Source organism: Rhinoderma darwinii, chromosome 1 (assembly GCF_050947455.1).
Source record: "Rhinoderma darwinii isolate aRhiDar2 chromosome 1, aRhiDar2.hap1, whole genome shotgun sequence".
Taxonomy (NCBI): domain Eukaryota; kingdom Metazoa; phylum Chordata; class Amphibia; order Anura; family Rhinodermatidae; genus Rhinoderma; species Rhinoderma darwinii.
Window position 1 is genome coordinate 92,850,009 of NC_134687.1, and position 27,732 is coordinate 92,877,740.

Genomic DNA, 27,732 nt, shown 5'->3' on the forward strand with positions numbered 1-27,732 from the left:
TTACACAACACAGATAAAAAATGGTACAAGGATCTAAAATACCATGTGTGGACCATTCAGAGAAAGTGATATTACCACGGGTAAACTGTATTAAACACACAAAATGAACATGTATACAATAGGCAGTAAAGAGGCTTGCATCACTTATGCATCGTCGTAGCGTCTCGCTTATAGCATAGAAATGTGAATTACATGTAGAGAATGTGATATGACACAAAGAAAGTCCTAGTGACATCCGTAAAAAATACTAAGAGAGACGCTAGGAGGAAACGTCATCCTGAAAATCAAGCTCTTGCCTTAACGATAAGTGAAAAAAGCAGAAATATCCTGGCATGTATTGTGGTGTTCAGTCAGAAGAGATCTGCCTGGAGTGGTAGGTATCATGTTGAAAAACAAGCTTACCCATGGAGGTGGAAGAGGTCAAACGGCCCACACAATATAGCCTGGTGTACTGGCGCCCCAACGCGCGTTTCGCTATTGTAGCTTCCTCGGGGGGTAGTGGTGAGTCAATGTGAATGTCCATGTTATATATACGGGCCATAGTGATCAGAAAAAAGTGTTCCGGTGTGTCCTGTCGGTCCGGTCTCTGGTGCATGCGCGAGAATCTGCCTGGAGCCGCGAGATTCCTGTCGCCTGTCGTCACACTCGCACTGCGCCTGCGTGCCCCCGAGGACGCGTGTCCAAGGAGACAAACACAGGCGCAGCGCCAGCGTATAGACGAGAGGGGAGCGGGGCGGGCTCTCAGTCTCATCACTGCATGCACAACCCCGGGCCGGAGGATGTCGCTGTGAGTATGTATGTAGTTGATTAATGTGATAGTTACGTTAATTATATATCCAATGCATGCCAAAGTATATCCCCTGTTTGTATCTCAAATGGAGATGTGAAAACAAATAGTATGATCCATGAAGTTGCAATTTTATAAAGACGCATGCAAATAATGCCATAATGATATACAAAAGATAAAACTAGTGTTAGTACATAAGTGATGAAGACAACTGACATTGTGAGTAATATGACAGGATCTGCAAAAAAAATGGCGATAATGTGAATATAGCAGAAAAAAACACAAAAAACAGACTATCAGAACAATAATTAATTTACTTTACAGGGCTAAAATAAAGTGAATAAGAAGAACATGGAAACCATGTAAGGAAGACACGATTTCGAGCTTCCAAGAAAATGTGAGTAAGAGACCAATAAAAACTATAAAACAAATAGTGTATAAACCCCGTGAGATGTATACCAAACAGGGGGAAAAAAGGACAAATTATCCAATTACAAAGGGATTACTTATAATGTTTGCAAAGACCGAGATATCATGGACCTCAAAGAAAAAGAGGTCTTATATTTTGCTAGATGATCCTTGTATCCAGTATATCTCCAGGAACACATCAGAAATGAACACTGTATAGGTACACCCAACGAATTCTGAACATAAATATAAAACAGGCAAATTAGTAACAAAATAAAAGAACTTTTAGAAAAAGAACTTTTAGAAAAAGGACAAAAGAGGAGTTTCTAACCATTTATAACAATACAAAAACAGAGGCAACCGTATAAAAAGGCAGTGAAACTTAAATTCTCATTGAGACCATGTGGAGTCATGGTTCCCAAAGTGACAATCCACCTGCATTCTTTTTGTGCAAGCATCATCTTCACATCTCCACCTCTGACACCACAATGTATCCTGTCTATACCCCGTACGGATAAAGTTTTAGGATCACTTCCATGGTGCAGTTTGAAGTGTTTGGGGATCGTCTTCAAGGTTATTAAGTCATCTATATCCTTTGCGGCAGATATATCCCGTACATGCTCGCGAACACGCATTCTCAATTGCCTCGAGGTTAAACCTACATAGACCTTTGGACATCCGCATGTCGCATAATAGATGACATGAGTTGTACTACAGGAGATATAATGCAAAATTTTGAACCGCCTTTCATTTTTAATGGAATCAAAAAATGTCGTTCGTAATACATTGGGGCATGCCACACAATCCCCACAGGGGAAGCAGCCTTGAGCAGGACCTCTGGTTGAGAAGGGATTTTGCTGTTTTGGTGTGTAGTGACTTTTGACAAGCATATCCTTAAGATTTTTACTTCTTCTCACCGTCATCTGGGGGTTTGATGGTAGGGCTGTAGTCAGAGTTGGTTCCAGTTGTAAGATGGGCCAGTGTTTTTGTAATATAGTTCTCATTGTTTGCCACTGATTATTGTAGGTAGAAATAAACCTGATCTTATTGTTTGCCACATCTTTCTTATTGGTTTTTATCGGGTGTAGAAGTTGTTTACGTTCCATCTTTTTGGCTCGACTATATCCTTGCTTAATACATCTCTGACTATAGCCCCTTTCTCTAAAACGTTCTTTTAGGTCTTGTGCTTGGTTCTCAAAATTGGTCTCTGAGGAGCAGATCCGCTTCATCCTCAGAAATTCACCCACCGGGACAGCTTTAACAGTAGAGTAAGTGTGTGCCGATTTAGCGTGCAGGAGGGAATTGACCGACGTCTCTTTCCTAAAGACGTCGGTCTGTAATCTTCCCTCTTCATCTGCCTCAATGGATACATCCAAAAACTCCACCCTTTGTTTGTCATGGACATAAGTAAGTTTTATGTTCCAGGTATTAACGTTCAATTCCTGCATAAAGCTGATGAGTTGTATCTCTGTACCTTGCCAGATAATGAACACATCATCAATATAGCACAACCAGCACTGTACATGGTCCACGGCGCAGGCGCAGTCACCATGCACAACCTGCCTCTCCCAATACTCAAGAAACAGGTTGGCATATGACCGCACGCACGCCGCCCCCATGGCAGTGCCCCGCTTTTGAACATAAAAGGCGTCCTTGAAGACAAACAAGTTGTGACTGAGGATGTATTCCAAAAGTTCAATCACCAGATCGCACACCTGGCTGTCCCGGTAGATCATTCCCAAGAAGAAGCGGACCGCATTAACCCCATCCCGGTGTCTAATGCTCGTATATAGAGACTCCACATTGGCTGTAACTAAAAGCATATCGGTCTCCAGAGATATTCCATCTATTCTTGTAAGTACCTCAGTAGTGTCCTTCACATATGACGGTAAGCACTCAACTAGTGGTTTCAGATAAAAATCAATAAACCTGCATACCGGATCGCACAGTCCCCCAATCCCCGACACTATCGGTCGGCCTGGTGGATCCACCACACTTTTGTGGATCTTCGGAAGAAGATAAAACGTGGGGATTTTGGGGTATTTTACTGTGAGGCCGTCGAGCACCTTTTTAGGGATGATCTCCTTTTCAAAATATGTATTTAGAACTTTATCCAGCTCAGAAGAGAAGAGGCCTATTGGATTATAGGTGAGTTTCTGATATGTCTCCTTATCTCGCAACTGGCGAAATGCTTCCCTTTCGTATAATTTGATTGGCCAAATCACGATGTTACCCACCTTGTCCGCTGCTTTATATACCACGTCATCAAATGACTGTAATACATTCAACGCCGCCCGCTGAGCAGCTGTAAGATTGTCATATTTTTTATTGATGGAGATTTGTTTAAAATCCTCCATCACAAGTTTAGTAAAAATCTCCACTTGTGGACAGAGGGACAAGGGGGGGGGGGGGGGGACCTCTTAGATTTGGGAACAATCGAGATTGGAAACCCACCTTGTTCAGAGGGGAATTGTTCTTGTAGTAGTTCTTCCAGAGCTGACAAAGCTTCTTGTTCCATTGTGCTATTAAGGCCCACGTCAGTTTCACCCCTACCATGAAGTTTTTTCAAAATCAGCTTCCGTGAAAACAAATAAAGATCTTTTACCGCTGTAAAAATAATCAAATGAATTACTTGGGGAGAATGTAAGTCCCTTACCAAGGATATCGCATTGTGTGTCAGAGAGGATATGTGTCGATAAATTGATTACCTCCAAGTTCCTGGATTTTTTTCCTCCTAGATAGGGGGATGGAGTCTTTCGTTTCGTCGCTTGCCTTTCTCTGTTCCTCCGAGGGAGGCTCAGGTCTTGTCCATTCATTATCTCCCCATTCCATCTAGTTTCTATATGCTCATCATTAGAGGCCTGAAATGATATAGACCCTGATCTAGATCGGGGTCCTGGGCGTGATCTACCATTTCTCCACTTATATACTCTGCCTTGTTGGTAATCATTATTATCTCTCTGGAACTTCTTGGTTTTTATCAGACAGATCTCCTTTTCCCATTTCTTAAAGTCTACCTCTAGGTCAGCATTCAATCTGTCTAGTGCCTCACTTGAAAGATCTTTTTTGAGGACTATTTGTATCTCTTCTATTTCCTTCTCTATTGTCCCTAGAGAGATACTATTGGACTGAATCAGGAGATCCATATAACCTTGTGAGCAATTGGTGAAGAGTTATTCCCATTTGCCTTTAAAACTTTCCTCCTCAGTGGGGAAAGAAGGGAATACTTGAATTCTCAGGCCTCTTGGAATTAGGCCCTTACTTAAGTATCTTTCAAGGAAGGCTTTATTCCACCATATTTTTGTCCTCTGTTTAAATAATAATTTAAGCCTACTGGTTAGCTCTCTCATGTATTTCCCATTACAGTCTAAAAGCAAATTTAGATCCTCCTTAAAAACATTGTTTAATTGCAAGATCCATGACTGGTCTCGCACACAGAAATCCATATTAGGCCTGGAGCCAAAGGCTGTGGAAAACACAGAAAGCACAATTATATGAATACGTACTCACAGGTCAGAATCACAGGTTAGGTGCCACCAACACAATGTCGAAGCACCTCCAAAGTATATTTACAATGTAGAATAACTCCGATACGTCTTAAGCAAAAACTTGCTTATAACACTGCTGATAACTACAGTGTGATTTGTTTTAAAAAACGTTTATTATTTGCAAAGCTATGTCCATTTTTCTAAATATGCTAATGTGGCTCTAATAGCCAAATGGGAGGTGACTTTCTTTTCACTCTGTGTTTTGTCTTCTGTAGGACTCTGTCCAATCAGCATACAGCTTCTCCCCCTTCCCTGCCCAGCAACACAACCTGATCTTATAGTATACAGCTATTCAGTTCCTGACTGTGTATTCAACTGTCAATATCTCCGGTTGTGTCTAGAACTCCGATTGTGTCAAAGATTAGAACCTCTTCTTTCATATGCCGCCGGAAGCATCTAGTTCTAGGTGGTCCACAGCCCTAAATACGGATGTTTGAAGTGATCCCCCTTCCCTCTAGCCTCAGTCTCTCATATTGTGTGAAGCAGCTTCATTCTAATAGGACAGCGTCAGAGGCTGTGAGTTAGCTCCACCTCAGGAGAATCGCTGGTGTTACCTCCCACTTGTCTAATAAAGGCTCATTTACATATTTTAAAAAAAGCTCATAACTTTTAAAATAATAAATGTTTTGGGACACAGTTTTCATTTATCAGTGGGACAGCATCTATCAGATTAGCTAGGAGATAGGGCATTACCAAACTAGTGACAAAGCCCCTTTAACCCATTTGCGTTCCTGGACGTACTATTAGGTCATAATGACCGCATCGTTCGTGCTCCATGACCTAATAGTACGTCTTGCAGTAAACACAGCGCCGTTCTCTCTGGGCACGTTCATAAGTTGTGACAACTGCGGTCTCCTTCAACAGGTACCGATCACGATGGTTCCCGCCGATTAACTCCTTAGAAGCCGTGTACAATAGCGATCGTGGCTTCTTAGGGGTTAAAACACCATTGACGTCCCGCGACATGATCACGGGCGCCGATGGTTGCTATGGCAACCGGAAGGCTAACAATGGCCTCCGGCTATGCCATCTTTGAAAGCCTAGTAGGTCCTGACAAAGTCAGCTCTAATACACTGCACTACGCATGTAGTGCAGCGTATTAGAATAGCCATCAGGGCTTCCTGCCTTCAAGTCCCCTAGTGGGACAAAAAAAAAGTAAAACATTAAAAATAAAAGTTTGAAAAAAATAAAAGTAAAATCCCCCTTTTTCCCTTATCAGTCCTTTATTATTAAAAAAATTAATTAAATAAAATAAACTATACATAATTGGTATCACCGCGTCCGTAACAGCCTAAACTACAAAAATATTTTGTTATTTATCCCGTGCGGTAAACGCCATAAAAGAAAATAATAACAAAATCGCATGTACCCAAAAATGGTACTGATCGAAACTAATAATAATAATAATAATAATAATCTTTATTTATATAGCGCCAACATATTACGCAGCACTTTACAATTTAGAGGGGACATGAAACAAACAATATCAGACATTACATAGTGACAAAGTTCATTTACAATTCAAACCTACAGTTTGTTATGCAAAAAACAAGTCCTCACACGGTTTTCTTGATGGAAAAATAAAAAAGTTATGGCTCTTAGAATATGGCAACACAAAAAGTATGATTTTTAAAAAAAAGTATTTTATTGTGCAAACGCCATAAGACATCAAAAAAACTGTAACCATATGGTATCGCCGTAATCATATCGCCCCGTAGAATAAAGTGAATATGTAATTTATAACGAACGGCGATCGCTGTAAAAAAAAAAAAAAAAAAAAAAAAGGAATAAAAAACAGTAGTAGATTTGAAGTTTTTTAGTCACCACGCCTTTAAAAAAAAATAGAATGAAAACAGATAAAAAAGTCGCATGCACCTCATGAAAACTACAATAAATTCCTCAAGGAGTCTAGTTTCCAAAATGGGGTCACTTTTAAAGGGTTTCCCCTGTACTGGTACCTCCTAAGCAGGGCCGGCCTTAGGTCTGTGTGTATGTGGATCCACTAGGCCGCACCGCCGTAGCGGGGAGGTAGCTGGCCAAACCACAGAGCACCCCAGCAATACAAAGTCCCGCACTAGGGTACCTGAATAGTCCAGACAGTGGCCGAGGCTTTGGCACGGATGGAGGTGGGTGCAGCAGGTTACGCCAGACGTGGCAGATGACAGCAGGTTCAGCACGTTGCGCCAGACGTGGCGGATCACACTGGACGAGGAAGATGGCACTGGACGTGACAGATGACAGCAGGTGCAGCACGTTGTGCCAGACGTGGCAGATCAGACTGGACATGGAAGATGGCACTGGACATGGCAGATGACACAAGATGTGGCAAAACTCCCAACACTAGTAGGCACAGGAACAAGAACACAGCACGGGATACAGAAACAGGTAACAGGGCACGGGTAACAACTGGAACGGGAAAACACTAGGGGACCATTTGCAAGACAGACTTGGGATACACTAACAACACTCAGGCAAGGACCACAAAGGCAGGGCCATTCTTATAGGCCAGGAAATCATGTGTAGTTGATGATGATGATTGTTCACATGTGCGTGCGCTGGCCCTTTAAGACCGGGCACGAGCGTGCGCTCACACCCTACGGGACACAGCGGACCGGAGCGGAAGTGAGCGCTGGCGTCTCCTAGGAAGGAGATGCGAGCCAGCGCTCACTGATCCACGGCTGCGGGCGTCGGAAGGTGAGTAAACCCGACGGCCCACGCCCATGGACACTACAGCGTCCCGTGCGAAATGATCTTTCGGCATCCCCCCAACATTAAAAAAAAAAATGCCCCATAAAAAAAGTATAATGCCCCTTTAGTGCCCCCATACATTATAATAATATAATATATTACAACCCCTTCAAGGACACAGTATTTTGACCTCTAATTGTGCCCACAGTATTATGCCCCCTGTAGTACCCCTACACAGTATAATGTCCGCTTAGTGGCCCCCACACATTATAGTGCCCCCTGTAGATTTTGCCATACAGCCTCCCTGTAGAGAGTGCCATAATCCCCCACCTCCTCCTTGTAGATCGTGCCGTACAGCCCCCCCCTCACGTAGACAGTGTCCCCAAACAAAACCTGCGCCACAGGTATTTTCTGGCTCCGATTAAATTTCAGCCCGTCACTCACAGTAAAATGACCATCAGCCCGCCACTCACAGTAAAATGACCATCAGCCCGCCACTCACAGTAAAATGACCATCAGCCCGCCACTCACAGTAAAATGACCATCAGCCCACCACTCACAGATTCCCCTTGTAGGTAGCGCACACAGCCCCTTGTAGGTAGCGCCACACAGCCCCTTGTAGGTAGCGCCACACAGCCCCTAGTAGGTAGCGCCACACAGCCCCTAGTAGGTAGCGCCATACAGCCCCTAGTAGGTAGCGCCACACAGCCCCTGGTAGGTAGCGCCACACAGCCCCTGGTAGGTGGCCCCACACAGCCCCTGGTAAGTAGCGCCACACAGCCCCCTTGTAGGTAGCGCCACACAGCCCCCTTGTAGGTAGCGCCACTCAGACCCCTTTTAGGTAGCGCCACACAGCCACCTTCCAGGTAGTGCCATACAGCCCCCTTGTAGGTAGCGCCACACAGTCCCCTTGTAGATAGCACCACACAGCCCCCATGTAGATAGCGCCACACAGTCCCCTTGTAGATAGCGCCACACAGCCCCCTTGTAGATAGCGTCACACAGCCACCTGTAGAGAGTGCCACACAACCCCCTGGTAAGGAGTGCCACACAGCACCCTGGTAGGGAGTGCCACACAGCCTCCTGCTAGGTAGTGCCACACAGCCTCCTTGTTGGTAGTGCCACACAGCCCACTGCCCCCTTGTTGGTAGTGCCACACAGCCCACAACCCCCTTGTAGATAGCACCCCCCTTCCTGTAGATCGTGCCGTACAGACACACAGCCTCCTGCTAGGTAGCGTCACACAGCCCCCTTTTAGGTAGCGCCACACAGCCCCTTCTAGGTAGCGCCACACAGCCCCCTTTCAGGTAGCGCCACACAGCCCCTTTCCAGGTAGCGCCACACAGCCCCCTTGTAGATAGCGCCACACAGCCCCCCATAGAGAGTGCCACACAGCACCCTGGTAAGGAGTGCCACACAGCACCCTGGTAAGGAGTGCCACACAGCACCCTGGTAAGGAGTGCCACACAGCCCCCTGGTAGGGAGTGCCACACAGCCTCCTGCTAGGTAGTGCCACACAGCCCCCTTGTTGGTAGTGCCACACAGCCCCCTTGTTGGTAGTGCCACACAGCCCACTTGTAGGTAGTGCCACACAGCCCACTTGTAGGTAGTGCCACACAGCCCACATCCCCCTTGTAGATAGCACCCCCCTTCCTGTAGATAGAGCCACTGTAGCTCCCTGAAGGAGCGGAAACCTGTGTCCAGGGATTCCGCTCCTGGAGCACTCCGCTTGATGTCTCTGCCCATATATGGAAAGGACAATGGGGGCAACTCCTGAAGCGGAAACCCCGTCCACAGCGTTGCCGACGCTGTGACCAGGGATTCCACTCCAGGAGAAGCTCCTGCCGTCTGTGTCTATTTATGGACAGTGACGTCATTGGCTTCTCCTGGAATGGAATCCCCGGTCACAGAGTCGGCAACGCCGTGGACGGGAATTCTGCTTCAGGAGTTTCCCCTGATGTCACTGTCCATATATGAATGAGACATCAAGCGAAGCGCTCCAGGAACGGAATCCCCGGCCACACGGGGATTCCGCTCCTCCTGGGAGCTACAGTGGCTCTAGGAGATAGCAGAGCAGGGAGATACCTCCCTGCTCTGCTATAGTGTCGTCGCTACCGCTGGGGGGTGCCCGGCGTGGGCGCCCTAATTGCCGGTGTCGCCGCTATGGCTGCTACAGCGGTAGCGACGCTACTGAGTGAAGAAGCGCCCGGGCGGAAAGGCGAATGCTGAATCGCCGGGCCCGGGTGCTTCTGAAACAAGCAGGGGAAGGGAGCCAGCGCAGCGCCCCCTTCCACCTGATGCAGTGATGCGCCCTGTGCAAAGGCACAGGTCACACACCCCTAAGGCCGGCCCTGCTCATAAATGCGACATGGTGCCCAGAAACCAATCCAGCAACATCTACATGCCAAATAGCGCACCTGCCTTTCTGAGCCCTGCGGTTTGTCCAACCAGCAGTTTATGACCACATATGGGGTTTTGCCATAATCGGGAGAAATTGATTTTCAAACGTTGGTGCTCTTTCTCCTATATTCCTTGTAAAAATTTAAGATTTGCACATTTTTTCAGAAAAATATGTGATTTTAAATTTCACAGCCGAATTCCACAAAATGCAGCAAAAAACCTGTTGGGCAAAATGTTCACTATACCCCTTGATAAATTCCTTGAGGGGTGTAGTTTGCCAAATAGGGTCACTTTTAGGGGGTTTTTACTGTTTAGGCACCACAAGACCTCTTTAAACTGGACATGGTGCCTAAAATATAATCTAATAAAAAGTAGTCTCCAAAATCCTCTAGGTGCTCCTTTGCTTCTGAGGCTGGCGCTTCAGTCCATTAGCACACTAGGGATATTTCTAAAAACTGCAGTATCTGGGCAATAAATATTGAGTTGCGTTTCTCTGGTAAAACCTTCCCTTTCACAGAAAAAAATTGAATAGATAGGCCTTTCTGCATAAAAAATTAAATGTGTAAATTTCACCTCTACTTTGCTTTAAAGGGAATGTGTCGTGAATTAAACTTTTTTTTTTTTTAAAGTAAGTTACTTATTTCTATTATATTTTTACGTTTTTTGCTGTATTTTTTTTTTCTTCCATATGGTGGAAAGTATTCAAAATTAAATAATAATTTGACATGTTTTCCTATGTTGGCTACCAGAGGGAGCACGTCCCAGAATTACAGCAAGGTGAATAAGGCAAAGCAATCTGACTCACAGCTGCCGTAAATGTGGTAGGGAATCTCACCTCCCCCCCCTCCTACAAGCCAGGAAAAGGTGTCTTCAAATTGCTAAGCAGTGTCCGGCTGCCATTTTTTGTGTGATTCTGCAGCTGGCAGAAGCTATAGGACACACCAAAAGGCTAAGGCTCTGTTCACACGCTTACTAAACAAAGGGAAAACAGCTCCTGATTTTCAGCCATTTTTTTAATCAAACTCGCGTTTTTGGCATTGTTTTTTACGGCCCAAGAAGTGATATGCACTTCTTTTTGGCGGGCGTCTTTATGTGCCGTTTTTGGAAAACGGCTGAGTAAAAAACGCCCCGTCTAAACAGAACGCCATATTTCCCATTGAAACCAGAGGGCAGATGTTTGTAGGCGTTCTACTTCCGATTTTTCAGCAGCTGAAAACCTTGCGTGTGAACATACCCTTAGAATGATGAAAGTGAACTGAATGACTTTTCAGTTGACAGGTTCACACGGTGTGTATTTGACGTTTTTTGTGCATTTTACGTGCCAAAAAACGCTTGCTTACGCTTTTTATTTACATAATTGGTAAAGTGCGCTGCTAGTACATACAACGCGCTTTTTACACACGCATTTTAAAAAAAACTGTTGGGTCAATGGGATAGTAAGCCGTTAGTTTTTTAGGCAAGCGTTTTTAAAAAACGTGATGCGTAAAAAAGAACAGTGGGTGGGGTTGTGTGTGGCGTAATTGCATGTTTAGGGGGAATTGTGTGTGTGTGTGTGTGTATGGGGGGGTGCTTGCCGCTGATTCTTCAAAACAGCTGATAAGCGGCTATGAATGATCAGCGGCGCCCGTGCATATGCCACATGTGCTACACAGACACACACACTCAGCTCTGCTACACACACACAAACACACACTCAGCTCTGCTACACAGACAAACACACACCTCTGCTACACAGACACACACACAGCTCTGCTACACAGACACACACACACACACACACACACACACACACACACACACACAGCTCTGCTACAGACACACACACACTCAGCTCTGCTACACAGACACACACACACTCAGCACTCCTACATCTGACAAGCTTAGCTCCGCACACCGTCCACACTGACAATACATATAGCGACAGGGGGGGGGGGGCTGTCGGGTGGGGGGGGGGCGTGGGTGGGGGGAAACATAAAAGAATGTTCAAAAAATTATACCAACATTTAGCGGGCATATGGGAAATGTGAACTAGTAACTTTTGTGTGGTATTACTATCTCTCTTACAAGCAAAGAATAGAAATACAGGCAGCGCTCCAAAAGTAAAAAAAAAGGGATTTTTATTCACCCATCTGTGTGATAGAATGCAACGTTTCAGCTGCTCAATGCAGCCTTTGTCAAGCAGGCTGCATTGAGCAGCTGAAACGTTGCATTCTATCACACAGATGGGTGAATAAAAATCCCTTTTTTTTACTTTTGGAGTGCTGCCTCTATTTCTATTCTTTGCCTGATATCTGGGTATTCTAAAGTCGGATTCCTGGAGGCTTGCACCCTACTACCCTGGAGGTTGTTGTACTACTGTGCTGCTCTCTTTCTCTATTTGGACATTGCTGTCTTACAAGCAGATACATTTAAATTCAGAAATATGCAAATTTTTCGCTACATTTTGCTATTTTTCACAAATAAACACTGAATATATCGAACAAATTTTACCACTTACATAAAGTCCAATGTGTCACGAGAAAACAATCTCAGAATCGCTTGGATAGGTATAAGCATTCCAGAACTATTACCACATAAAGTGACACGTCAGATTTGAAAAATTGGCTCTGAACTAGGCTGCATCATTAAGGGGTTAATATAATACAATGTGTTTAGACACTTTTTCTTGACTAATGTATAGGCTCTACTAGTTGAATAAGGTGGCACCAATGTGTTGGTCCTAGGGGGCTTTCCGTTATGGGCAGTCTTCTAATGTTAGGTGCAATTAAGATTTGTTCATCGGCCTAGGTCACCATAATATAACAACCTGTACATTCATGGTAGTATATTACATTATTTAGAGAAATAAAGAGGATACACAGTATCGTTTATTGTCATATAGCAACACTTTTTTTTATATTTAGATGATGAAAGATTATTTTAGTGTAAAAACATTTGTGTAAAATTTTGTTTGTTTCTGGAATTCTTCCAGCAGCTTGCTATGAGTTCACAGTCTTAGACCCTACTAATGCTGATCGAACCCTTGAAATAATTATGACATCTCACTTTAACCGAAATGACATTGTACTTGGCATACTGATCTTAAATTGTACATTTTATAGAACCATGAACAATTCACCTCAACATACTGAGAGATGAAATAGTCCATGTCACGCAGAGGAGTCATGTCATAAACATGCCTCGTTTCTTCTGATTTTGTCTGCTTAAGTGATTTCTGAGAAGATAAAGGAATATTACTATGGGTATGTTGGCTATATGTATATGGTAACACTGTGGTGTGGAGCGGAGAGTCAAATACGGATCACTAAGGGAATGGACCTGATGGATGTTGAAGGGAAGACGCTAGGTACCTAGTGCTGCTGTGTTATTCCATTTTAAAATGTTTTCATGCGACAGCAAACACTTTGTTGGCAGAGCTTACATGTGATGTGAAATGGCTTCCTAGGGTTTGTATAATCTTCAGAGATATGCCATGTGGTTATAATGGCTAATAAAGACAGAAGTGAAGGTCTTTAAACAATAACACATGGAGGGCATTTACTGCCAAGATAATGACTTCCACGGAGTTCGGTGCCAGAATCATGTACAACAAAACAGAATTTCCAAGGTCACTTTTCATCTTGTCGCCTACACATGAAGGAACCTGTAAGACTGAATTACTGTACACTGATGGGAAAATAGCAAAGACAAAATAGTTTTCTTACATATGGGGCCTGACAGTAGGAGCAATTGTTTCCACTTTTTACAGTTTCTACTAAATGGTAAAGCTACTTTAACCCTTGGATTAGCGAGTTTCATTTTGCAGCCTGCAAGGAAAAAGTTATACAATTGCATATTAAAATATTCCTCAAAACTTTTACGGTTTAGGATAAATGAACACATTTTATAGGTTGACATTTAGGCAATGGGGCAAATCGGTGGCCAAGTGGTTTGTACCGTTGATTTATAGTACTGGGATCCTGGGTTCAAATCTGACATCTGTATCAAGTTTGTATGTTCTTCCCATATTTGCATGTGCTCTCCAGTTTCTTCCCACTTACCAAAAATATACCAATAAGTTAATTGTTTTCCAATGAAGTTAACCCTAGTGTGTATCGGAGATAGGGAAATTAGATTGTGAGCCTTCATTTGAGGGTTGGGTGACAATTTGAGGCTATATAAGCAACAGTAAATAAATAGGGTCTAAATGCAAAATACAGCAATTAACCCCTTCCCTCTTTGGCCACTTTTGACCTTCCTGACAGAGCCTCATTTTTCAAATCTGACATGTTTCAATTTATGTGGTAATAACTCCGGAATGCTTATACCTATCCAAGCGATTCTGAGATTGTTTTCTCGTGACACATTGGACTTTATGTTACTGGCAACATTTGCCCGATACATTCAGTATTTAGTTGTGAAAAACACCAAAAATTAGTGAAAAATTGCAAAAATTAGCATTTTTCGCAATTTAAAATGTATCTGCTTGTAAGACAGGCAGTTATAACACACAAAAATGTTGCTAATTAACATCCCCCATAAGTCTACTTTAGTTTGGCATCTTTTTTTGAACATCCTTTTATTTTTCTAGGACGTTACAATGCCTAGAACTTTAGGAGCAATTTCTCAAATTTTCAAGAAAATTTCAAAAGGCTATTTTTACAGGGGCCAGTTCAGTTCCGAAGTGGCTTTGAGGTCCTTAGATATTAGAAATCCCCAATAAGTCACCCCATTTTAAAAACTGCACCCTTCAAATTATTCAAAACAGCATTTAGAAAGTTTCTTAACCCTTTAGACATTTCGCAAAAATTAAGGCAAAGTAGAGGTGACATTTACAAAGTTCATTATTTTTTTCCAGAAATTCTTTTTGAATCCGTTTTGCCAGAGAAATACAACTCAACATTTATTGCCCAGGTTCTGTAGTTTTAGGAAATATCTCACATATGGCTCTATTGTGCTACTGGACTGAAGCACCGGCCTCAGAAACAAAGGAGCACCTACTGGATTTTGGGCCTCCTTTTTATTAGAATATATTTTAGGCACCATGTGAGCTTTGAAGAGGTCTTGTGGAACTAAACCAGTGGAAACCCCCTAAAAGTTACCCCATTTGGGAAACTACACCCCTCGAGGAATTTATTTAGGGGTGTAGCAAGCATTTTGACCGGCCAGTTTTTTTGCAAACATTTTTGGAACTAGGCCATGAAAATGAAAATCTACATATTTTCAAATAAAATGTAGGTTTAGCTATTTTTTTTTCCATTTCCAAAAGAACTAAAGTAGAAAAATCACCACAACATTTGTAGAGCAATTTCTCCCGAGTAAAGCAATACCCCACATGTGGTCATGTCATGAACGGCTGTTTGGACACACGGCGAGGCTGAGAAGGGAAAAGCCCTCCATTTGGCTCTTGGAGCTCAAATTTAGCAGGAATGGTTTGCGGAGGCCATGTCACATTTGCAAAGCCCCTGAGGGGACAAGACAGTGGAAACCTCCAACAGGTGACCCCATTTTGGAAACTATACCCCTTTGAGGAAATTACCTAGGGGTATAGTGAGCATTTGGACCCCACAGGTTTTTTACAGAAATTTTTGGAAGTAGGCTGTGAAAATGAAAATCTAAATTTTTTCAAATAAAATGTAGGTTTAGCTAATTTTTTTTCATTTCCACAAGGACTAAAGGAGAAAAAGCACCATAAAATTTGTAAAGAAATTTCTCCCGAGTAAAACAATACCCCACATGTGGTAATAAACGGCTGTTTGGACACACGGCGAGGCTAAGAAGGGAAAGAGCGCCATTTGGCTTTTGGAACTCAAATTTAGCAGGAATGGTTTGCAGTGGCCATGTTGCATTTGCAAAGCCCCTGAGGGGACAAAACAGTGGAAACCCCCAACAAGTGACCCCATTTTGGAAACTACACCCCTTGAGAAAATTATCTAGGGGTACAGTGTGCATTTTAACCCCACAGGTGTTTTACAGAACTTATTGGAAGTAGGCCGTAAAAATGAGAATCTAAATTTTTTAAAGAAAATGTAGGTTTAGCTATTTTTTTTTTCATTTCCACAAGGACTGAAGGAGAAAAAGCACCACAACATTTGTAAAGGAATTTCTCCCGAGTAAAACAATACCCCACATGTGGTCATAAATGTCTGTTTGGACACACGGTAGGTGAAAAAGCACCCCAACATTTGTAAAGCAATTTCTCCAGAGTACAGTAACACCCCATATGTGGTTAGAATCGGCTGTTTACATATAAGGGAGCATTCAGAAGAAAAGGAGCGGTGTTTATCTTTTGGAGTGTAGATTTTTTCTGGAATGGTTTGCGGACAGCATGTTGCATTTGCAAAACCCCTTGATGTACCAAACAAAAGTGACCCCGTTTTAGAAACTACACCCCTAAAGGCATCTATCAAGGGGTGTAGTGAGAATTTAGACTCCACAGGTGTTTTTCAGAAATTAATACGCAGTGGATGGTGCAAAGTGAAAATTGAAATTTTTTCAATTCATCTGCATATTCACCGAACGATATGTTGTGCCCCTGGAGAATCTTAACCCATAAATTGTTAAGCGGGTTCTCCCGGGTATGGTAATGCCTTACTTGTGGACATAAATTGCTGTTTGCGCACACTGTAGGGCTAAGAATGGAAAGACCGCCATTTTGAGCATGCCTATTGAGGACTGATGTATAAGGGTATGTTTACACGGCCTATTTTCGGCCGTTCTTTAGGCCGTAAAAATGGCCGCGTAAAAAAACTGCCACGAAAAACGCGAGTGGCTTAAAAAAGTCTGATAATCAGGAGCTGTTTTCCCTTGAAAACATTTCCGTATTATAAACCCACGGCAGGGCTCAGAAGGGAAGGAGAACCATTTGAAGCACAGCTTTTGCTGGGAAGGTTTTCGGGTGCCATGTCACATTTTCAGAGCTCCTGAGGTACTAGTACAGTGGAAACACCAAAGAAGTAACACCATTTTGGAAACTGCCCCCTCAAAGAATTTATCTAGGTGTGTGATCAATTTTATAACCCCATATTTTTTGGGGCTGAATTTAGTAGAAATCTGCCATTAAAAATAAAATGTTAAATTTTTCACAAATGCATCATTTATAGGACAGATTTTTTAGACACAGCATGTAATTGCAGGAAGACACCACAATGTTTATTGGGATTTTTCTTCTGAGTTTAGAAATAGCCTCAAAGTGGTCTAAATATGTTGTCTGGACACTTAGCAGTGCCTGGAAGTGAAGAAGCACCACAAGGGTTTTGAGGCGTTATTTTTACTTGGATGATTTGTAGCCACAAGCATAGGCCTGAAAAAATTGTGCAGATCATACACATTTGTTAGAGTATTAGGTATTCATCTAGCGGTATATTGAGGTTTTTTTTTGTTTTTTAGAGTGTCCAATTTTAAAAATGGGTAAAAGACCAGAATGATAAAGGGAGGGGTGGGGGTTTTAAAAGTATAACATTTTTAATCCAGGGAGGTGTGGTAGATGCACAGTCCGGGTTTAGATCGGCAAGTGTCGCACTGATATGTGGTATCCTTACGGATACCCCTTTTTGTGCAGACATGGCACCTTTATTGTGCCCTGCATTTTTTATCCTGTGCCAGGCACTTCACTAGGATAGTGCTGCCCAGGAACAATTTGGCAAACATTACTTGGAGCAGCAGACGTTTCCCCCACCTCGTCTCCAAATAAAATAAATTTTATAATTTTCTCTTGGTACTCCAAGTATGTACCCGGATTGCCAGCTTTCCTAAAAATTTAAAAGGAGTTATATAGTGCCAGCTGGACATGGTACACAGCCAATTTCTTGTGCCAGATTTTACTCTCTCTCATGGCACTATATGGTTTCAACACCTGATTATTCAGGTCAACCCCCCCCCCCCCCCCCATGAATTTATTGTATGCCTGAATGCACACAGGCTTCATCGTGGATGATGTGAATCCACGTGTGGGGACAGGGGTGCAGCTGGCGTCATGTATAGATGTCAGCATATAGACCTCTTTTTTGTCTCTAAATTTGAGACACAGGATCCCATCCTGCAGCAATGCCCTGCTTTCGCCAATTTGCAGGGATTGGCTGATGAGGGTCTTGTGAAGGTGCCTCTGATTTTTTCGCACCGTCCCACATGCCACTGTTTTTTTGTCTTTTAGACATTTGAGCAGGGGTACACTTGTGTACCAGTTGTCCAAGTTGTACCCCTGATCAAGCAGTGGGTGCAGGAGGTCCCACACTATCTTCCCTGTTGTGGACAGGATGGGGGCAATTTGGGGGCTGTATTGTCCTGTCCTTCCCCTCATAAATCCGGATAGCATGTGTGTATCCGGTGTCCGATTCACACAGCTTGTACATTTTTATCCCGTACCTGGCGTGCTTATTTGGTAAATATTGGCGAAACTTCAGCCTGCCCTTGAAGTGCACCAGGGATTCATCTATAGATATTTCTTTTTGAGGGGTGTAGACTGATGGGATAAAATGTTAATGAGGGGCCTAATTTTAAAAAGTCTATCGAAGTTTAGGTCATCTGCAGGGGGGCATTGGGAATTGTCACTAAAGCGAAGAAATTTATGGAGGGCCTCAAAGTGGGATCTGGTCATAGTATTGCGGTACAGCGGACAATGATAGAGAATGTCCGTGGACCAGTAGGATCTCACTTCAGGCTTTTTAGTGAGACCCATGTTGAGGACTAACCCCCAATACTTGTGCATTTCTTCACAATTAGTCGGTTGCCACCGATTGGCCTGGGCATGAAAGGTGTTGGGGTGTTCCGAAATAAACTGCTGGGTGTAAATGTTAGTTTGATCAACCATGAGCTGGTTCAAATTGTCTGTCAAGAATAATTAGAAAAATCCAATAATAGGCAGCTCTTCTGTCTGTACGTGAATGCCTGCTGCAGCAGTAAATTCGGGGATTTGGGGGGTGTAATTGGTTGGGGTTGACCAATCACTGCTGACTGTACCAGGGTCAGGCAGATCGACAGTTTCAGGGTCAGGCAAAACCTGGGCACTAACCCTCCTGCAACTACGAGGAGGTTCCACACTGTCACTGGAGGAGGAGGATGAGAGAAAGAACTGTGGTTCCTCACCACTCGCTGAGTCCATATCGGACGCAATCATGGCATACGCCGCATCATCGGTGTAAAGTCTCGCTGCCATTTTGGGTGTGTGTGCGTATATATATATATATATATATATATATATATATATGTATATATATATAGTGTTTACACACACGTAGCTCAGAGAACTGTAACAAAGTCTAACAAAGATTTTTTTAATGTTTTTTTTTTTTATAGCACTTAGTAAAACTTACTAACGGACCCTGACACTTTAACGGCCGATTTTGACACGTTTTTTTCCCTGTCCGTTTTAAAATCGGATGAATTTCATTTAAATTTGTTGCCACACACAGCCCTTTGTAGATAATGCCACACAGCCCCCTCTAGGTAATGCCACCCAGCCCCCTGTTGGTAATGCCACCCAGCCCCCTGCAGGTAATGCCACCCAGCCCCCTGCAGGTAATGCCACCCAGCCGCCTGCAGATAATACCACCCAGCCCCCTATAGGTAATGCCACCCTGCCCCCTATAGGTAATGCCACCCTGCCCCCTGTAGGTAATGCCACCCTGCCCCTTGTAGGTAATGACACCCTGCCCCTTGTAGGTAATGCCACCCAGCTCCCTGTTGGTAATGCCACCAGAGCTCCCTGTTGGTAATTCCACCCTGCCCCTTGTAGTTAATGCCACCCTGCCCTTTGTAGGTAATGCCACCCAGCTCCCTGTTGGTAATGCCACCCAGCTCCCTGTTGGTAATGCCACCCTGCCCCTTGTAGGTAATGCCACCCAGCTCCCTGTTGGTAATGCCACCCAGCTCCCTGTTGGTAATGCCACCCTGCCCCTTGTAGGTAATGCCACCCTGCCCCTTGTAGGTAATGCCACCCAGCTCCCTGTTGGTAATGCCACCCTGCCCCTTGTAGGTAATGCCAACCTGCCCCTTGTAAGTAATGCCACCCTGCCCCTTGTAGGTAATGCCACCCTGCCCCTTGTAGGTAATGCCACCCAGCTCCCTGTTGGTAATGCCAGCCATCCCCCTGCAGGTGATGCCACCCAGCCCCCTGTAGGTGATGCCACCAAGTCAAAGTTCTAATAAATAAATATATTTTGGATATTTACATGGTAATTTTATGACAGATTTGTTATAGTCATTGCCTTATACATACCCATTCTTTGTTTCTGAGTAACTAACTGACACTTAGGGCCTGTTCACATCACCATTCATTTCCGTTCCGGGGTTCAGTCGGAGGTTTCCGTCGGGTGAACCCTGCAACGGAAAGTGAAAGTGAAAGCACAGCTTCCGTTTCAGTCACCATTGATCTCAATGGTGACGGAAACATCGCTGCTGGTTTCCGTTTGTCACCATTCCGACAGGTTTACGGTTTTCCGACGGAATCAATAGCGGAGTTGACTCCGACTTACAGACCCACCAATCACAGCTCTCGCCGGCAATGGACCAATAGCAGCAGTCCACTGCTGGTCACATGGGACATGGAGGAGGGGGGAGGGACATGGGGGAGGGGTGGTGGGAGTACAGGAACAGTTTTGAAAACTTTTGAAAACTTTTCCTAACTTTTATGGAGGATGGGTGGATCTGTACAGATCCACCTATCACATCGATCACCGGCATTGGACCACTTTTACATGTCCGTTGCCGGTGACTGACATGTGTAAGCTGTCGGGGGGGGGGGCATTTTTTACCCCTCCCCGGCTAAAAGTGCACTGTGATTGGTGGGTCTGAACAGACCCACCAATCACAGCTCTCACCGGCAATGGACAAATAGTAGCAGTCCATTGCCGGTCACATGGGACATGGGGGAAAGAAGGGGGACCTTCGTAACCGTTCCCGGACTTAACTACAAGTCCCGTGAACGATTTTTAAAACTTTTTACAGTTAAAACAATGTGATCGGTGTATCTGTACAAATCCACCGACCACATCGATCGTCGGCATCGGACCGCTAATCGGGGTCCGTTGCCGGTGACTCGGGAGTGTTAGCTGTCAGGGACAGCTTCTATCCCGGTTCCCGGCGAACACAGCCACCGGTTGTGTACATCGGGAACGACTCAGTAACTGTACATCCTCATGCGGGAAGTAACCTCCCTCCCTTACTTACTCGTGCGGGGAGGGGTTAAGGGTATGTTCACACACAAAATCAAAAACGTCTGAAAATACAGCCGTTTTCTTAGCCACTCGCGTTTTTCACGGCCGTTTTTGGAGCTATTTTTCCATAGAATTCCAAAAATGGCTCAAGAAGTGACATGCATTTCCTTTTAGCGGCCGTTTTTTTTATGCGGCCGTTTTTCAAAACGGCCCGTCGGAACAGAACGACGTTTTTCCCATTGAAATCAATGGGCAGATGTTTGGAAGCGTTCTGCTTCTGATTTTTCGGCCGTTTACAACCCGAAAATAAGCTGTGTGAACATAGCCTTAATGGCACCATCTATTGTACCATATAATGTACTGGGAAACTGAAAAAAAAATATTTGTGGGATGAAATGGCCAAAAAACTGAGATTCCGCCATTGTTTTTTGGGTTTTGTTTCTATCACGTTCATGTTAACTTTATTCTACGGGTTGATAAGATTGAGGCAAAACCAAATGTATAGTTTTTTTTGTATGTTTTACCACTTTTACAAAGAAAAAACTATTTGTTAAAGAGGCTCTGTCACCAGATTCTCAAATCCCTATCTCCTATTGCATGTGATCGGCGCTGCAATGTAGATAACAGTAACGGTTTTTATTTTTAAAAACGTTCATTTTTGCCTAAGTTATGAGCTATTTTATATATATATATGCAAATGAGCTTTGAAATGGACAATTGGGCGTTTTTTTTTCGTTATGTCCAACTGGGCGTGTATTGTGTTTTTAACTGGGCGTGTATGACGCTGACCAATCAATGACCAGTCAGCGTCATACACTCATCTCCATTGATTTACACAGCAGCGATGTGCAGCCGCATACACAGAGATTAACGTTAATTGAGTGTCCTGATAATGAATACACATGAAATCCAGCCTGGACGTCATGTGTATTCAGAATCCTGACACTTCTGAATCTTTTCTGTGAGATTCCAGCAAGCCACTCGTAATCTCGCGAGATTACGGAGGTAAACGAGATTTTGTTTCCCTTGCTGGAAATCTCACAGAAAAGAGTCAGAAGTGTCCTGATAATGAATACACATGACGTCCATGCTGGATTTCATGTGTATTCATTATCAGGACACTGCAGTAACGTTAATCTCTGTTTATGTGGCTGCACATCGCTGCTGTGTAAATCAATGGAGATGAGTGTATGACGCTGACTGGTCATTGATTGGTCAGCGTCATACACGTAAACACGCCCAGTTAAAAACACAATACACGCCCAGTTTGACATAACGAAAAAAAAACGCCCAATTGTCCATTTCAAAGCTCATTTGCATATATATAAAATAGCTCATAACTTGGCCAAAAATGAAAGTTTTAAAAAAAAACAAAAAACTTTACTGTTATCTACATTCCAGCGCCGATCACATGCAATAGATAGGAGATACGGATTTGAGAATCTGGTGACAGAGCCTCTTTAAAAAAACAATTGTTTTGTGCCGCCGCATTCTCAGAGATATAACTTTTTATATTTTTGTCCATTGAGTGTTGTGAGGGCTTATTTTTTTTGCAGGGTGAGCTGTAGTTTGTATTGGTATCATTTTGGGGTACGTGCAACTTTTAAATCACTTTTTATAAAAAAAAATTTCGGGAGCTAAGATGACCAAAAAACAGCAATTTTGGCGTTTTTAATTTAGCTATTTTTTACATCGTTCACCGTGCGGGTTAAGTAATGTTATATTGTAATAGTTCAGACTTATATGGACGTAGCGCTAACAGCTATGTTTATTTTAAAAATTTTTACCATTACTTTAGGGAAAAAAAAACTTAATTTAACAGTTTTTTATAAGTCCCTCTAGGGGACTTGAACTAGCGATCGTTGGATCGCTTGCACTATATACTGCCATACTAATATATTGCAGTATATTTTGATTTTGACAGACATCTATTAGGCTGGGGCTAGACATTTTTTTGTAGTGAGCGATAAATCGTTGTCCATTGGAACGCATTGAGTAGCTTGAAAATCTCATAAAAATCATTCCTCACAAGTGTGTAGCCCTAAAATCCCAGCATGTAGCGATTAAAAATAAATCGCTAGCAAATCTCTTGACTCAATTTTGAAGAGATTTTCAAGCTACTAAATGCATTCCTATGGACAGCAATTTTTTTTGTAGTGAGAATATTAGCTCTAATCGAATGCATTTCTATGGACAGCGATTTATCGCTCACTACAAAACAAAAGTCTAGGTCTAGCCGTAGCCTTAAGCCTTGCCTAGGGTCAGGATTTAATAAGAGCACAAAGATGGCAGACCTGGGGGCCTTTATTTGGCCCCAGAGTGCCATGACAACCATTGGCTCCCCACAATCGCGTCTAATGGGTTGTCGGAGGCGCATTCCCCAACGGCTTAGATGCTGTGGTCGCTATTGACCGCAGCATCTAAGGGGTTAAACCATTGGAATCAAAGCGATATTTGATTCCGCCTGTTGCAGTGAGGTGTCGGCTGTAACATACAGCTGACACCTGCTCAGTTTGGAGCACGCTGAGCGCTTGAGCTCACTCCATACCAACCCCTTGACGGATGTCACATATAGTTACGTGACATTGCGATAAAAGGTCAAAGGTATTGTCTTACTACGACAACCCGTCTATATGCCCAAATAGGGTATATGGACATTATTGAGGGGGTCCCTAGCCAAAACCGAGAGCTGCTTTTTATCCATCCTGGCAGACCAGGCATGTCCATTTATTACATGGACAGCCGTTCATGTTGAACTGTGGCATAGCTATAAGGGGTGCAGAAGTAGCATTCGTACCTGGGACCTCGAGCCTGAGGGGGCCAAAAGCCCCCCAGCTTCATAGGGAAACACCAATATTATAAATTATATATGGTAGGTGGGGCCCTGTTATAGATTTTGGATTGGAGCCCAGGAGCTTCAAGTTACGCCTCTGGCCGCCATGTAATGCCGCATTGCGTCTACTGCAGTGGAAATCTATAGCCAAATGCGGCTTCTCCCAGCGATAACAGTTGATCATTACAGTTAGACATCTTGGAAAGACAACCCCTTTAAAACCTTCCTACCACTCATACCGCCGCTTCTGTATTCGAGTGGTTGCCAGGGAATGCCGTGAAGTTCTTAATGACAACACAGAGATTGCCTGTGCAGAAAAGACATGGAGGCATGAAGAAAAGAAGCAAGCGGTGTCTTCTCTGCATGTCTGTGTATACATATCACTGGTAAGGGTATGTTCACATGCAGTGTTTTCAGGCGTTTTTCAGGGCGTAAACGCCTCGAAAAAACGAAAGCTGAACGGCTCCAAACATCTACCCATTGATTTCAATGGGAAAAACTGTGTTTCGTTCAGACGGGGCGTTTTTTACGCGGCCATTTGAAAAAACGGCGCCTAAAAAAAATGCCTCGTAAAAAGAAGTGCATGTCACTTCTTGAGCCGTTTTTGGAGCCGTTTTTCATTGTGTCAATAGAAAAACAGCTCCAAAAACGGCTCCAAAAAACGCATCATAAAACGTTTGATGCTTTAAAAACATCTGAAAATCAGAGGCTGTTTTCCCTTGAAAACAGCTTCGTATTTTACAGCCGTTTTTTTACTTTAGTGTGTGTAAGGGTATGTTCGCACGGCTCATTTTCGGACATTTTTCGAGCGAAAAATAGGGAGCAGAACACCTCCAAATATCTGCCCATTGATTTCAATGGGAAAAACGGCATTCTGTTCTGACGGGGAGTTTTTTCTGCGAAAAAGAAGTGCATGTCACTTAGGGCTTATTTAGACGAACGTGAAATATGTCCGTGCAACGCGCGTGATTTTCACGCGCCACGCACGGACCTATGTTAATCTATGGGGCCGTGCAGACTGTCCGTGAGTTTCACGCAGCGTATGTCCGCTGCGTAAAACTCACGACATGTCCGATATTTGTGCATTGTTCGCGCATCACGCACCCATTGAAGTCAATGGGTGCGTGAAAATCACACGCAGCACATGGAAGCACTTCCGTGGGACGCGCATGATTCGCACAACAGCAGTAAAAAGTATGAATGAAAACAGAAAAGCACCACGTGCTTTTCTGTTTACAAAGATACAGAGTGTCATAATGATGGCGGCTGCGCGAAAATCACGCAGCCACGCATCATACGCGGCTGACACACGGAGCTGTTAAGTACCTTTTGCGCGCGCAAAACGCCGCGTTTTTTACGCGCGCAAAACGCACACGCTCGTGTAAATCCGGCCTTAGGGTATGTGCACACACAAAATAAAAAACGGCTGAAAATACGGAGCTGTATTTTCATCCGTTTTTCGCTGATTTTTTTACGGCCCGTTTTAGAGCTGTTTTTCTATAGAGTCAATGAAAAACGGCTCCAAAAACGGCTCAAGAAGTGACATGCACTTCTTTTTATAGGGCGTCTTTTTACACACCGTTTTTTCAAAACGGCCACGTAAAAAAACGGCCCGTCGGAAGAGAATGTCGTTTTTCCCATTGAAATGAATGGGCAGATGTTTGGAGGCGTTCTGCTTCCGAGTTTCTGGCCGTTTTTCGTCCGTCTACGGTACGAAAATAAGCCGTGTGAACATACCCTTATTGGGACGTATTTGGAGCCTTTTTTTCATTGACTCTATAGAAAAACAGCTCCAAAAACGTCCGTCAAAGACGCTGCGAAAAACGCGAGTTTGATTTAAAAACTCCTGAAAATCAGGAGCTGTTTTCCCTTGAAAACAGCTCCGTATTTTCAGACGTTTTTGGTTAAGGCCCCATGCACACGAACGTGGTTTTGCAGCCGCAATTCCCACGAAAATCCACGGGAGAATTGCGGCCCCATTCATTCCTATGGGCCCATGCACACGACCGTGGTTTTCACGGTCCGTGCATGGCCCAGGAGCCTGGACCGCAGAAAGAACGGACATGTCTTATTACGGCCATGTTCTGCGGTCCAGGCTCATAGGAAATAATGGACGTGACCATGTGCACGGCCCAGCGATTTGCAGGCGGCTGGTAGGTGACACTCCGCGGCCGGCCGACCCACGAAAATCACGGCCGTGCACATGGCTACAGTCATGAGCATGAGGCCTAAGCGCGTGAACATACCCTTAGATCTCTGTATTAAATATTCTGTATATGGGAACACATAGTGTATTCCCTGTTAACCTGTGCAACCATAGTAAAATATAACTGAATAAATATAGTAAATTGCAAAGAAAAGTACATACAATGAAAGTACATACCCCAAAGAAAGTGCAAACCCCTCCAAACTTACACAAACTCGTATTTGACTCCCTGCATGACACAATTGCATTTTTCAAGGGTGTCAGATGCTCAGAAATGTTGTCATGCAGAATAAACGTTACCTCAAACATCTGGTAAAAACAAGGGTCCATTCACATGTTGCAGTTGAGATGCTGTTATGTTCACACAGCGTTTTTTGCAGGCGGAATTTCTGCCTCAAAATTCCATTTGGAAGTTTGAAGCAGATTTTCCTCTCCCTGCACGCCGATTTTCGCCTGCGGCCATTGAGCGCCGCGGGCATAAAACACAGCGAAATACGCTTTCCCTGCGTCCCATTGAAGTCAATGGGAGGTCAGAGGCGGAAACGCCCGAAGATAGGGCATCAAAAAACTCTGTGTGAACATAGAAGCGCATTAAAAAACGGCTCCGAAAACCACTTGCAGTTTTTGTTCACAGAGTATTTTGCAGGAGGAATATCTGCCTCAAAATTCAGTTTGGAAGCTTGAGGCAGATTTTCCTCTCCCTGCACGCCGATTTTCGCTGAGTTTTTCGCCCGCAACCATTGAGCGCCGCGGGCATAAAACACCGCAAAATACGCTTTGGGTATGTGCACACGAGAACTGGCTTTTACGTCTGAAAAGACAGACTGTTTTCAGGAGAAAACAGCTGCCTCGTTTCAGACGTAATTGCTCCTCCTCGCATTTTGCGAGGCTTCTCTGACAGCCGTAAATCTTGAGCTGCTCTTCATTGTCTTCAATGAAGAACGGCTCTAATTACATCTGAAAGAAGTGTCCTGCACTTCTTTGCCGAGGCTGTATTTTTACGCGTCGTCGTTTGACAGCTGTCAAACGACGACGCGTAAATGACAGGTTGTCTGCACAGTACGTCGGCAAACCCATTCAAATGAATGGGCAGAAGTTTACCGACGTATTGTAGCCCTATTTTCAGACGTAAAACGAGGCATAATACGCCTCGTTTACGTCTGAAAATAGGTTGTGTGAACCCAGCCTTTCTCTGCCTCCCATTGATGTCAATGGGAGGTCAGAGGCGGAAACGCCCGAAGATAGGGCATGTCGCTTCTTTTTCCCGCGAGGCAGTTTTACTGCTCGCGGGAAAAAGACGCCGACGCCTCCCATTGAAATCAATGGGAGGCATTATCGGGCCGTTTTTGGCGAGTTTTGCGACGCGGTTTACGCGTCAAAAAACTCGTCAAAATACTCTGTGTGAACATAGACCGTGATTTGTTGCTTTTTTTTTTTTATGCGGTTGCGGTTAAAACGCACTACTCAAACACATGAATAGCCAGTGAGTTTGACGTAACGCAGTATACACTCCAAAAAGTACAGATAATTTAGCTAAATTGAATTGCCTTCAATGACAGTCTTGCTGTAACATAAATAGTAAATAAAAACGAATACATACGCATGGACAGTGATATATCTATTCTTTGCACTTGTCATATCGCAATTCATCGGCGCAGCATCGATAGCGGAGCACAGCAACGTCACTAACCCGGACAAGCATGTACAGAGGGGCGTGGCGTATTTCAGCC

The 27,732-nt window shown here is 43.9% G+C and overlaps 1 long non-coding RNA gene across 1 annotated transcript; it reads right to left on the bottom strand.

Annotated features, from left to right (window-relative positions):
* Positions 1–27,687, bottom strand: LOC142736505 (uncharacterized). The gene is made up of 4 exons (XR_012880556.1): positions 27,603–27,687; positions 3,904–4,056; positions 3,650–3,802; positions 1–1,431 (listed from the first exon to the last, which is right to left on the bottom strand). It is a non-coding gene; the product is annotated as an uncharacterized LOC142736505 (long non-coding RNA).
* Between the last annotated feature and the right edge of the window lie 45 nt (positions 27,688–27,732).